Source organism: Bufo bufo, chromosome 9, assembly GCF_905171765.1.
Source record: "Bufo bufo chromosome 9, aBufBuf1.1, whole genome shotgun sequence".
Taxonomy (NCBI): Eukaryota; Metazoa; Chordata; class Amphibia; order Anura; family Bufonidae; genus Bufo; species Bufo bufo.
In genome coordinates this window covers 38,827,770-38,839,817 of record NC_053397.1, presented here as the reverse complement: position 1 = coordinate 38,839,817, position 12,048 = coordinate 38,827,770, and the positions used below count along the sequence as shown (strand labels likewise).

The following is a 12,048-nucleotide window of genomic DNA, read 5'->3' as shown; positions in this document are numbered from 1 at the left end:
CTCACGCATTTCCAGCGATATTTTTATTTAATTTTTTTGGTACAAACCGATTTGAACCATATGCTATGAAGCAAAACTATAACATCCGAAATGTACTTGCACCGTGGGAGGTTTTTCTGCTCCTCACAAGCATATGATTTTTACTATGCTTTAATTAGGAGCCTGCAATTAGCAGACAGTGGTCAGCACTTTGTGCGCTTGTCGCCTGCTTGTTATCTAATTGTGCGCAGTCTCACCATATGCCCAGAACATTTTCATTACTCTGTATGGGTTAGCTAAACAAATGCACTTGTGAATCCCCGCTTCACGCCTCCTGCTTTGACAAGGAGAGGGAGGTTTAATTTGTGAGTCGTGTATATGGAGTTCACAGGTATCTCTCTATGTATTAGCAGTGCATGACGCAGCACGTGTACCTATTCATTGGGAGCTGTCACTAGAGCAAATGTAGTATCATTGCGCCATCTACTGGAGAATGTGGTTACAGCACCTTGATGTTTAGCGCTACTTTAATAGAACCTAGTGTTGCTAACCTCACATATAATGGTATTAATTTATGTGCCCAGATCTGAAAAATATTCGACTGCGCACCTCACAAACAAATAGAGCCAAGTTCACCTATTTACCATCTGTACACTCTTAATTTGGGTACAAGGTATCAATTTATTTATATTTTAGTGTTTGTGAGATCTGGTAGATAGATATAAAATGCGAATAAAAGTTGTCCCTTTTTAATAAATGTAATATATAAATAAGTGAAAAAAATATAGTAATATATGAAAAAGTTGTAGAGTGATAGACGATCACCACTAGGTGAGAGGTGATGGATGTCCTGAAGAAAATTGTCCAGGAAAAAATAGTAGATAAGTAGTATATAGAAATGAAAGTAAAATATAGAGGACACCTAGATAAAAAAATAAATGTCTAGATAAAAATATAGTGTCTTTCATAAACAGATAAAAAGATAAAAATACCTAGAAAAAAATGTTCATAGAGTCTTTCATAAACAGTTTTCATATAGTGGTGATCACTGATCAGTGAATAAAATCAAGTATAAGATGTATGGGATAGTCTTTCATAATCACTATTTCTCGTTCATTCCATTGGGGGACACAGACCATGGGTATAGCTTAGAGATATTACTAGGAGGGACACTATGCAAAAAAAGAAGCTCCTCCTCCTCAGGCTATACCCCCAGGCACCTCCATTAGAACTTCAGTCTTTGCTTAGTGTCCGTTCAAGGAGGTTGACGCTTATTCTTCTCCTGTTTGTTATTTTCTGTTTTCAGATGGGGACGCAGGTCAGCATTGCGCTTTCCTGGCCCCTGTGGAGTGTCTGCCACGGTCTTCTGAAGGTTCCTGGCTACCTCCCATTCCTCCACAGAAGAAAAGTGGATCCAGGCTCGACATGTAAGCTCTGGCATCCCACCAGCTGCTGGGACACCTGCTGCCTACCCTCCACCAGAGCACTGCCCTCCTTTGGAGTTGGATGTCTGAAGAGGTGAATCCCTGCTGGTCTGGACATCGAGGGAGCATGCTGAGCAGATAAGTAATTGCCTGCTTCAATTGCGCGCGCTTATTTCGCGCCGCTATGACGCGTTCTAGGGGGCGGAGCTTCGGCGTCCCGCTCTGTCTCTCCTTACGCCGGAGACTCTGCTGGATTGCGGCCGTGCAGCTCCTCAGTTCTCGGTGACCGGAGACTTCTGCTGTTGCCTGGGTGGTAGGAATTGCAGCAACCTGGTAGGAAATCTTTTTTGGAATACCATCATGCCTAAACCTGGGGCCCCTAAGCCTTCCAAGGCTTCCTCTCAGGCTCCACTGGAGTCACGTAAGATATGCCTTAGGCCTTTTTCTGTCACTGGTTCCTGTGACTCATGCCCTGCTCCTGGACAGGATCAGCCTCCTTCTCTTGCTCAGCCCGGTCCTCCCTCTGCCCCTGCGGAACCAGCGGTACCCGCCTGGGCCTCCGCCATGTCTAATGCGGCAGCTGATCTGGCCTTAGTTGCCAAGGCAGCCATGTCCTTCATGGAGCGCATGGCGGCTACTACTCCAGTGGCATCCACCACTCCATCCCCTCTCAGTGACTCTCACAGAGGGCGTCTGACTTCTAAAAGGCAGCGTGAGCGGCAGCATTCCTCCTCGGATGACTCCGCTTCTCCCCCTCGCCTTGAGGCATGCCCGGTTGACTCTCCCCCTCGCAGGGAGCGCAAATCCGATGGGGAATTGTCCGGATCGGACGAAGTCACGGAGCGGGAACCCCTGCCTAAGCTTTCCACCATGGTAACCGAGTTGGTGGCAGCTGTCTGTGACACTTTTAATATACAAGGGGATTCTCCTCCCTCCACTAGTCGGGAGTTCTCCCTTTTTCCACCCAAGAAACAGGAGTCCGCCGTGTTCCCTATTCATGAGGAATTCACTGCGGTCCTATCAAAAGCTTGGGATCGACCTAATCAAAAATTTTCGGCCACCAAGCGTATGGATACGTTTTATCCTTTTCCAGCTGACACAGTGGAAAAGTGGACTTCTTCCCCTAAGGTAGATCCTCCGGTGGCCAGGTTAGCCAAGAACACGGCCCTTCCCGTCCTAGACGGTTCCTCTCTGCAGGATGCGGTGGACAGACGTTTGGATTCACTTTCCAAGTCCATCTTCTCACTGGCGGGCGCTTCCCTGCGACCGGCCTTTGCGTCGGCTTGGGTCGCCAGAGCCCTTACGACGTGGTTGCAGCGCCACCACCAGGATCTGTCAGAGCAGGACGCCTCTGCAGATACTCTGGATTTTATCATCCAGATGTCTCAAGCTTCTAAATATCTCTGTGAGGCTTCAATGGACATCGGCTCCCTCTTTGCCCGTATTTCGTCCCTCTCTGTCATTCAGCGCAGGGAGGTCTGGCTGAAGGTGTGGGATGCTGATGCCTCATCCAAGCGTTCCCTCGCTAACCTTCCCTTTGAAGGGTCCAGGCTCTTTGGGGCTCAACTAGATGAATTAATTTCTGCCGCAACTGGGGTCAAGAGCACTCATCTACCCCAGCCCAGGACCAAGCGTCCCTTTCGGTCTCGGCCTTCAGGTTTCCGGGGCCAGTCCTTTCGTCGCTTCTCCACTGCCAGGACGCCGTCGTCCTGATCAGCAGGGGGATCCCAGGACTCCCGCAAGAAGCCTTTCTTCAAGCCCCAGCCCTCTTGGCGGCCTCGGGCGCAGTCAGCCCGTCCTCCTGCTCCCAAGCAACCCTCCGCATGAAGGGGTGCCCCCATCCCTCGTGGTGGGGGGGCCGTCTGCTCTCCTTTCAACAGGTCTGGAGGGCTCACGTTCAGGACGCTTGGGCTCTGGAAGTGGTGACGTCCGGCTACAAGTTGGAGTTCGCGTCCAGCCTGCCGGAACGTTTTTTCCCTTCTCGCGTTCCGGGGGATCCAGCCAGGGCCTCGGACCTCTTTTTTTGCAGTCTCCTCTCTTCTGGACCGTGGTGTCATTTCCCCCGTTCCCCCAGAAGAGCAAGGGACAGGTTTTTACTCAAACCTGTTCGTTGTTCCAAAGAAGGAGGGGTCAGTGCGTCCAATCTTGGATCTAAAACTTCTCAACAAGTTTCTACGGGTGCGGAAGTTTCGCATGGAGTCCCTTCGCTCCGTTATTGCTTCTCTGCTTCCAGGAGAATTTCTCGCGTCTGTGGACATTCAAGACGCCTACTTGCACGTCCCTATTGCAGAGTCCCACCATCGCTTTCTGCGCTTTGCCATAGGGGGGCGTCATTACCAGTTCGTCGCCCTACCTTTTGGGTTGGCGACCGCCCCTCGAGTTTTTACAAAGATTCTGGCGCCTCTCATGGCGCTTCTTCGCACCAGGGGCATCTCTTTGTTACCATACCTAGACGACATCTTGATAAAAGCTCCGTCTCTTCCACAGGCCGAGGACAGCGTCCGAATCACGGTTCAATCCCTGGAACGGTTCGGATGGCTGATCAATCTCCCCAAGTCCTCTCTGCACCCCTCCCAGAGACTCTCGTTCCTGGGGATGATCTTGGACACCTCGATTTCTCGGGTGTTTCTTCCAGATTCCAAGGCTTCCCAGATTCGTCTGGCAGTGGTGCTCCTTCTACGCTCTTCACGTCCCACCATTCGGGAGTGCATGCGGGTGCTGGGCCTTATGGTCTCCTCTTTCGAGGCGATTCCGTACGCCCAATTTCACACTCGTCCGCTACAACAGATGATCCTTGCCCTCTGGAACAAGAACCCTCGGGGTCTAGACACTCCTGTTCGTCTGTCCCGGCAAGTTTGAGCGTCTCTCCCTTGGTGGCAGTCTTCCCTGAACCTATCGTCAGGAAAGTCCTTCCTTCCGTTCTCCTGGACGATAGTCACCACCGACGCCAGCCTCATCGGTTGGGGAGGTGTTCTCCGGCACCTCACAGTTCAGGGTGTCTGGTCGACGGAGGAATCCCGTCTCCCGATAAACGTTTTGGAATTAAGGGCGATTTTCCACTCCCTCTCCCATTGGACTCCTCTCCTTGCGACTCGCCCGGTGCGGGTTCAGTCGGACAATGCCACGGCTGTGGCTTATGTCAACCATCAGGGCGGGACTCGCAGTCGGGCAGTAATGCGGGAAGTAGCGAGGATCCTCTTATGGGCGGAGTCTCATGTTCCAGTATTGTCGACAGTGTACATCCCGGGAGTCGACAATTGGACGGCGGATTTTCTGAGTCGCACCAAGGTGGATCCGGGAGAGTGGTCTCTCCATCCGGAGGTGTTCGAGGACATCTGCCACCGATGGGGCCATCCGGACGTAGATTTGATGGCTTCCCGGCTCAACCACAAGGTGCTGGTGTATCTAGCCTGTGCTCGAGACCCACGGGCGGGCGGGGTGGACGCGCTGGTATCTCCATGGCAGCGGTTCAGCCTCCTTTACGTCTTCCCTCCGATTCCTCTGTTGCCGAAGGTGCTGCGCAAGATCGAGGCGGAGGGGATACCAACCATTCTCGTCGCTCCGGATTGGCCTCGCCGCGCCTGGTTCTCCAGCGTCGCTCGTATGTTGGCGGACGTTCCGTGGCCTCTGCTCGACAGAGAGGATCTCCTGTCTCAGGGGCCGCTCTTCCACCAGAATTCACGGCAGCTGCGTTTAACGGCGTGGCTGTTGAGACCGCCATCCTGAGGAAGAGAGGCTTCTCAGATGCGGTGGTGAGAACCATGATCAGGGCTCGGAAGCCGGCTTCTTCACGAATCTATTATCGCACCTGGAAGGCCTTCCTGTTTTTTTGTGAGAAATCGGGCTACCCGCCCCTACGTTTCTCTGTCCAAGTGGTGCTGTCCTTTCTCCAGTCCGGCCTCGACATGGGTCTGTCGCTCAGTTCTTTGAAGGGTCAGGTTTCTGCTTTGGCTATCTTTTTTCAGAGGTCCATTGCCTTCCTGCAGGGTGTGGCGCATTCTGTTCCCCCGTATGTGCCTCCCTTGCCCCCTGGGATCTCAACTTGGTTCTGCGCGCCCTTCAGGCGGCGCCTTTTGAACCTCTGAGGGAGGTCTCTCTGGTTTTACTCACCTGGAAGGTAGTTTTTCTGGTGGCCATAACCTCCATCAGGCGAGTTTCGGAGCTGGCCGCACTTTCCTGCCGGGAACCTTTTCTGGTCTTTCACCAGGATAAGGTGGTGCTCAGACCGGTGCCTTCTTTTTTGCCCAAGGTGGTTTCTCCCTTTCACCTTAACGAGGATCTTGTCCTGCCCTCTTTTTGTCCTTCTCCGGCGAACCCCAAGGAATGCGCTCTCCACTCCCTGGACGTCGTCAGGGCTCTGAAGGTGTACCTGGGGGCTACCGCTTCCTTCCGGCGTTCAGACTCTCTCTTTGTGATTCCTGAAGGGTCCCGTAAGGGCCTGGCGGCTTCCAAGGTCACCGTGGCGCGGTGGATCCGTTCCGCTATTGCTGCGGCATATCGCGCTCGTGGCCATGTTCCGCCGTCGCGGATTACCGCTCACTCCACAAGGGCAGTGGGAGCTTCCTGGGCTAGACGCAGTCGCGCATCCGTTTCCCAGTTGTGTAAGGCGACCACTTGGTCGTCCTTACATACTTTCACTAAGTTTTATCAGTTACACTCTCTGGCCTCGGCTGATGCTGTTCTTGGGCGCAGGGTATTGCAGGCTGTGGTTCCGGTTTGACTGCTGGACGTTTATTCCTGGCGGTGTTGGATTTGTTCTTTTTTCCCACCCCATGGACTGCTTTGGGACATCCCATGGTCTGTGTCCCCCAATGGAATGAACGAGAAAAGGAGATTTTTGTGAAACTCACCTGTAAAATCTTTTTCTCGTAATTTCCATTGGGGGACACAGCTCCCGCCCCTTTTTTGGTTTACGCCTTATGGTGTGCTGTGTGATGGTTTCCATAGTGTTTTATTTCCGTTCTCCTTCTCCTACTGCTTTTGCAACGACTGAAGTTCTCCTGGAGGTGCCTGGGGGTATAGCCTGAGGAGGAGGAGCTTCTTTTTTTGCATAGTGTCCCTCCTAGTAATATCTCTAAGCTATACCCATGGTCTGTGTCCCCCAATGGAAATTACGAGAAAAAGATTTTACAGGTGAGTTTCACAAAAATCTCCTTATAGAGGATTTATATCCAATGTTGCCCCTTTGTGCAATTGTAGCTCCGTTTATGGGATATATCATAGATACCAAATTGCCGCTCAGCAGAGGATCGATGGTGCGCCTTTTCAGTATGTTTGCAAAATGTGGTTTGCAAATATGGCAATTTGTGACCACGCCCCCCGGCGTCCTAGGCAACACGAGGCACGCCGCCAACTCCTGAGAATCGGACCGGATCGCAACAGCCTCCCAGGAACAGCCGACTACTATCAGAGGATCCAAGAGAACAAGCGTCGGGAAGGGTAAGTGACCTCTGTAGCCAGAGACAGTGCGGGACGCCGCACTTAGGCACAGAGCACCCCTTTTCCTCCACAGCTTGACATATGGAACATAACTACTAACAGTCACAAATTGCCATATTTGCAAACCACATTTTGCAAACATACTGAAAAGGCGCACCATCGATCCTCTGCTGAGCGGCAATTTGTTATCTATAATATATCCCATAAACGGAGCTACAATTGCACAAAGGGGCAACATTGGATATAAATCCTCTATATAGCGATTATGAAAGACTATCCCATACATCTTATACTTGATTTTATTCACTGATCAGTGATCACCACTATATGAAAACTGTTTATGAAAGACTCTATGAACATTTTTTTCTAGGTATTTTTATCTTTTTATCTGTTTATGAAAGACTCTATATTTTTATCTAGACATTTATTTATCTAGGTGTCCTCTATATTTTACTTTTATTTCTATATACTACTTATCTATTTTTTCCTGGACAATTTTCTTCAGGACATCCATCACCTCTCACCTAGTGGTGATAGTCTATCACTCTACAACTTTTTCATATATTACTATATTTTTTTCACTTATTTATATATTACATTTATTAAAAAGGGACAACTTTTATTCGCATTTTATATCTATCTACCAGATCTCCCAAACACTAAAATATAAATAAATTGATACCTTGTACCCAAATTAAGAGTGTGCCTGCTTATCCTTTATTTTTCTGCAATTTCATGTCTCTGACTGGGTGAGTCAGATCTAGCAGCTCTGCACCTCTACCATTTACCTGAGCGGTAGAGCCGTCTATTCCACTTTTTTACCTTTATTTACCATCTGTGTCGTAATGAAATAAATGGCAAAAAAAACAAAAAACCCTGAATGAAATAAAATCCCATTAATGTAATTGGCATTTGTCTCATCCATTTGTGTCACATGATGATGGAAACTGGCTAAAATGGATGAGTATGTGCTGAAATGGTCACGGTTATTTCAACAAACTTAAATCAATAGTACAAGCAAATACAAGAAACTTTTGTAATATTTCTTTATTCCTTTTTCTCCACGACTTCTTCTCTTCCCCCTGGCTCCTGCACTTATCATTCACCCTCCATTCACTAATAAAATCCATCTTCAGAGGTTAAACGAATTGTCAGCTTACTGAGATATAGGGTTACATGCTTCCCATGGAAGTCTATGGAGAGGGAAGTTAGCTGCTGGAGGGAGACGCACAGGGATACTGCTGAAGGTTCTAGTAAGTGTTCTAGTGTCTCAACTAGGCCTGCACGATATATCGCCAAAGCAATCGTATCGCGATAATCGCCGATTGCGATATGGCGATTTAGCTGACCCAAAAATGCTGTGATTATTTTTCGCTTTTAAGACCTACTGTGCGTCTCATAAAACGATGGTTGACTTTTTACGTGGCTGACACTGATGTATCGCCGGCAGCTTTGCTGCACAGCGCGGCCGGCGATAAATCAGTTACAGTACGGGGATGGGCTGGAGGCAAGTCGCGGCGGGCCCCGCGCACATAACTGTCTTTGTATGCAAAGTCTCTTTTTTACTGCTGACACAATCGCTCTCCTATTGATAAACTCCTATTGATAAAATCACCAGCCTCTGTGCTCACTATGAATGCACTGCAGCGAGCGAGCGAGCCGGCCGGCGCGTGACTTCAGTCAGTCGCGCTCCTGCTTTATTAATGAAGTGGGAGGAGCGTGAGTGACGTTAGTCATGCGCCGGTCGACTCACTCGCTGCAGTGCATTCATAGTGAGCACAGAGGCTGGTGATTTTATCAATAGGAGAGCGATTGTTTCAGCAGTAAAGAAAGACTTGCTTACAAAGACAGTTATGTGCGCGGTTTAGGACACAGGAGGGGACATTAATAAAGTAATGCTGTGATACATAGGGCCATGAGGGGGACCAGCATAATATGCTATATGTGTGTCATTCATTTATATAGCATCTTATGCTGGCCCCCCTCATGGCCCTATGTGTCATAGCACACATCCCCATAACAGTGCATCATCCACAGATTCTCCCCCCCCCCATAACAGTGCCATCCAAAGAATCCCTCATAAGGCCCCTTTCACACGGGCGAGTATTCCGCGCGGATGCGATGCGTGAGGTGAACGCATTGCACCCGCACTGAATACCGACCCATTCATTTCTATGGGGCTGTTCACATGAGCGGTGATTTTCACGCATCACTTATGCGTTGCGTGAAAATCGCAGCATGTTCTATATTCTGCGTTTTTCACGCAACGCAGGCCCCATAGAAGTGAATGGGGTTGCTTGAAAATCGCAAGCAAGTGCGGATGCGGTGTGATTTTCACGCACGGTTGCTAGGAGACGATCGGGATGGAGACCCGATCATTATTATTTTCCCTTATAACATGGTTATAACGGAAAATAATAGCATTCTGAATACAGAATGCAAAGTAAAATAGCACTGGAGGGGTTAAAAAAATAATAATAATAATTTAACTCCCCTTAATCCACTTGCTCGCGTAGCCCGGCATCTCCTTATGTCTCCTTTGTTGAAGGACCTGTGGTGAGCATTAATTATAGTTCAAGGACCTGTGATGACGTCATTCCGGTCATCACATGGTACGTCACATGATCTTTTACCATGGTGATTCACCATGTTATAAGGGAAAATAATACAATCCACAGAACACCGATCCCAAGCCCGAACTTCTGTGAAGAAGTTCGGGTTTGGGTACCAAACACGCACGATTTTTCTCACGCGAGTGCAAAACGCATTACAATGTTTTGCACTCGTGCGGAAAAATCGCGGGTGTTCCCGCAACGCACCCGCACATTTTTCCACAACGCCCATGTGAAAGAGGCCTAACAGTGCCAACCACAGATCCCCATAACTGTGTCATCCACAGATTCCCCCCCCATAACCGTGCGTCATCCACAGACCCCCCCCATAACCGTGCGTCATCCACAGACCCCCCCCATAACCGTGCGTCATCCACAGATCCCCCCCCATAACAGTGCGTCATCCACAGATCCCCCCATAACAGTGCGTCATCCACAGATCCCCCCCCATAACAGTGCGTCATCCACACATCCCCCCCCCCATAACAGTGCGTCATCCACACATCCCCCCCCATAACAGTGCGTCATCCACAGATCCCCCCCCATAACAGTGAGTCATCCACATATCCCCCCCATAACAGTGCGTCATCCACAGATCCCCCCCATAACAGTGCGTCATCCACAGATCCCCCCCATAACAGTGCGTCATCCACAGATCCCCCCCATAACAGTGCGTCATCCACAGATCCCCCCCATAACAGTGCATCATCCACAGATCCCCCCCATAACAGTGCGTCATCCACAGATCCCCCCCATAACAGTGCGTCATCCACAGATCCCCCCCATAACAGTGCGTCATCCACAGATCCCCCCCATAACAGTGCGTCATCCACAGATCCCCCCCATAACAGTGTCATCCACAGATCCCCCCCCCCCCCATAACAGTGCGTCATCCACAGATCCCCCCCATAACAGTGTGTCATCCACAGATCCCCCCCCATAACAGTGCGTCATCCACAGATCCCCCCCATAACAGTGCGTCATCCACAGATCCCCCCCATAACAGTGCGTCATCCACAGATCCCCCCCATAACAGTGCGTCATCCACAGATCCCCCCCATAACAGTGCGTCATCCACAGATCCCCCCCATAACAGTGCGTCATCCACAGATCCCCCCCATAACAGTGCGTCATCCACAGATCCCCCCCATAACAGTGCGTCATCCACACATCCCCCCCATAACAGTGCGTCATCCACAGATCCCCCCCCCATAACAGTGCGTCATCCACAGATCCCCCCCCCATAACAGTGCGTCATCCACAGATCCCCCCATAACAGTGCGTCATCCACAGATCCCCCCCATAACAGTGCGTCATCCACAGATCCCCCCCCCATAACAGTGCGTCATCCACAGATCCCCCCCCCATAACAGTGTCATCCACAGATCCCCCCCCCATAACAGTGCGTCATCCACAGATCCCCCCCCATAACAGTGCGTCATCCACAGATCCCCCCCCATAACAGTGCGTCATCCACAGATCCCCCCCATAACAGTGCGTCATCCACAGATCCCCCCCCCCCATAACAGTGCGTCATCCACAGATCCCCCCCCCATAACAGTGCGTCATCCACAGATCCCCCCCCATAACAGTGCGTCATCCACAGATCCCCCCCCCATAACAGTGCGTCATCCACAGATCCCCCATAATGGTGCCATCCACAGATCCCCACGTGGCGGTGCCATCCACAGATCCCCACGTGGCGGTGCCATCCACAGATCCCCACGTGGCGGTGCCATCCAAAGAATCCCCCGTGACGGTGTGTCATACCCAGACCACCATTAGTTCAAAATGCACCAAAAGCACACCACCTGGTTCAGAATCTTTTTTTATTTTTCTTATTTTCCTCCTCAAAAACCTGGGTGCGTCTTATAAAGCAAAAAAATACGGTACCTGGGTGACGGGTCACGGCAGGGGCTCCCGTGGCGGCGTCAGCGGCTCATACGGGAAAATCCAAGCAAATAGACCTCTAGCACAATTCCCTTAAAATATCACATCGCATATAGTTATCGCAATTTTTAGGGCCCTAATCGCAATTGCACAAAATTCCCATATCATGCAGCCCTAGTCTCACCCCAGAGCTGAATGCACAACTACACTGCTCAGTACTGCTGAATAATGATCTCCATGCTGCTGCTTCTGAGGGGGAGCTACAGAGAGATAGTAAAGCAGGATCTCCTCTCTGTGTGCAGTGTATTGGAGACATGATAGCAATATTTTCCAACCACTTGTGGAAAACTGACAAATCCTGAAGAAGGGAAAACTGGTGATAAATGCAGAGCAGAAGTCATACAACGGTCAGATGTAGTGTTAGTCCTCATGTGCACACACAACGGCTTCTTCTGAAAAGTCACCTGAAACAGGTAGCGCATAGTGAATGCAGTGAACATGAAACCCAAAAAAACTATGGCATAATTGCCATTTTTGTTTCACCCCATTAGTTTCCCATTTTCCAGTACACGATATGGTAAATTAAATGTTGTCATAAAAAAATATATATAATTTTCCCTGAAAAAACAAGCCTTCACATAGCTCTGTGGATGGAAATGTGGTGTCAGAATATTGCATCCCAAAGCAAAACATTTTTATTTTTA

At 49.8% G+C, this 12,048-nt stretch overlaps 1 protein-coding gene across 1 annotated transcript in view; it reads left to right on the top strand.

Moving 5' to 3' along the window:
* DCP1A (decapping mRNA 1A) overlaps positions 1 to 12,048 on the top strand; it is a 68,160-nt gene that overhangs the window by 43,597 nt on the left and 12,515 nt on the right. The gene's annotated exons all lie outside the window — the stretch shown is intronic.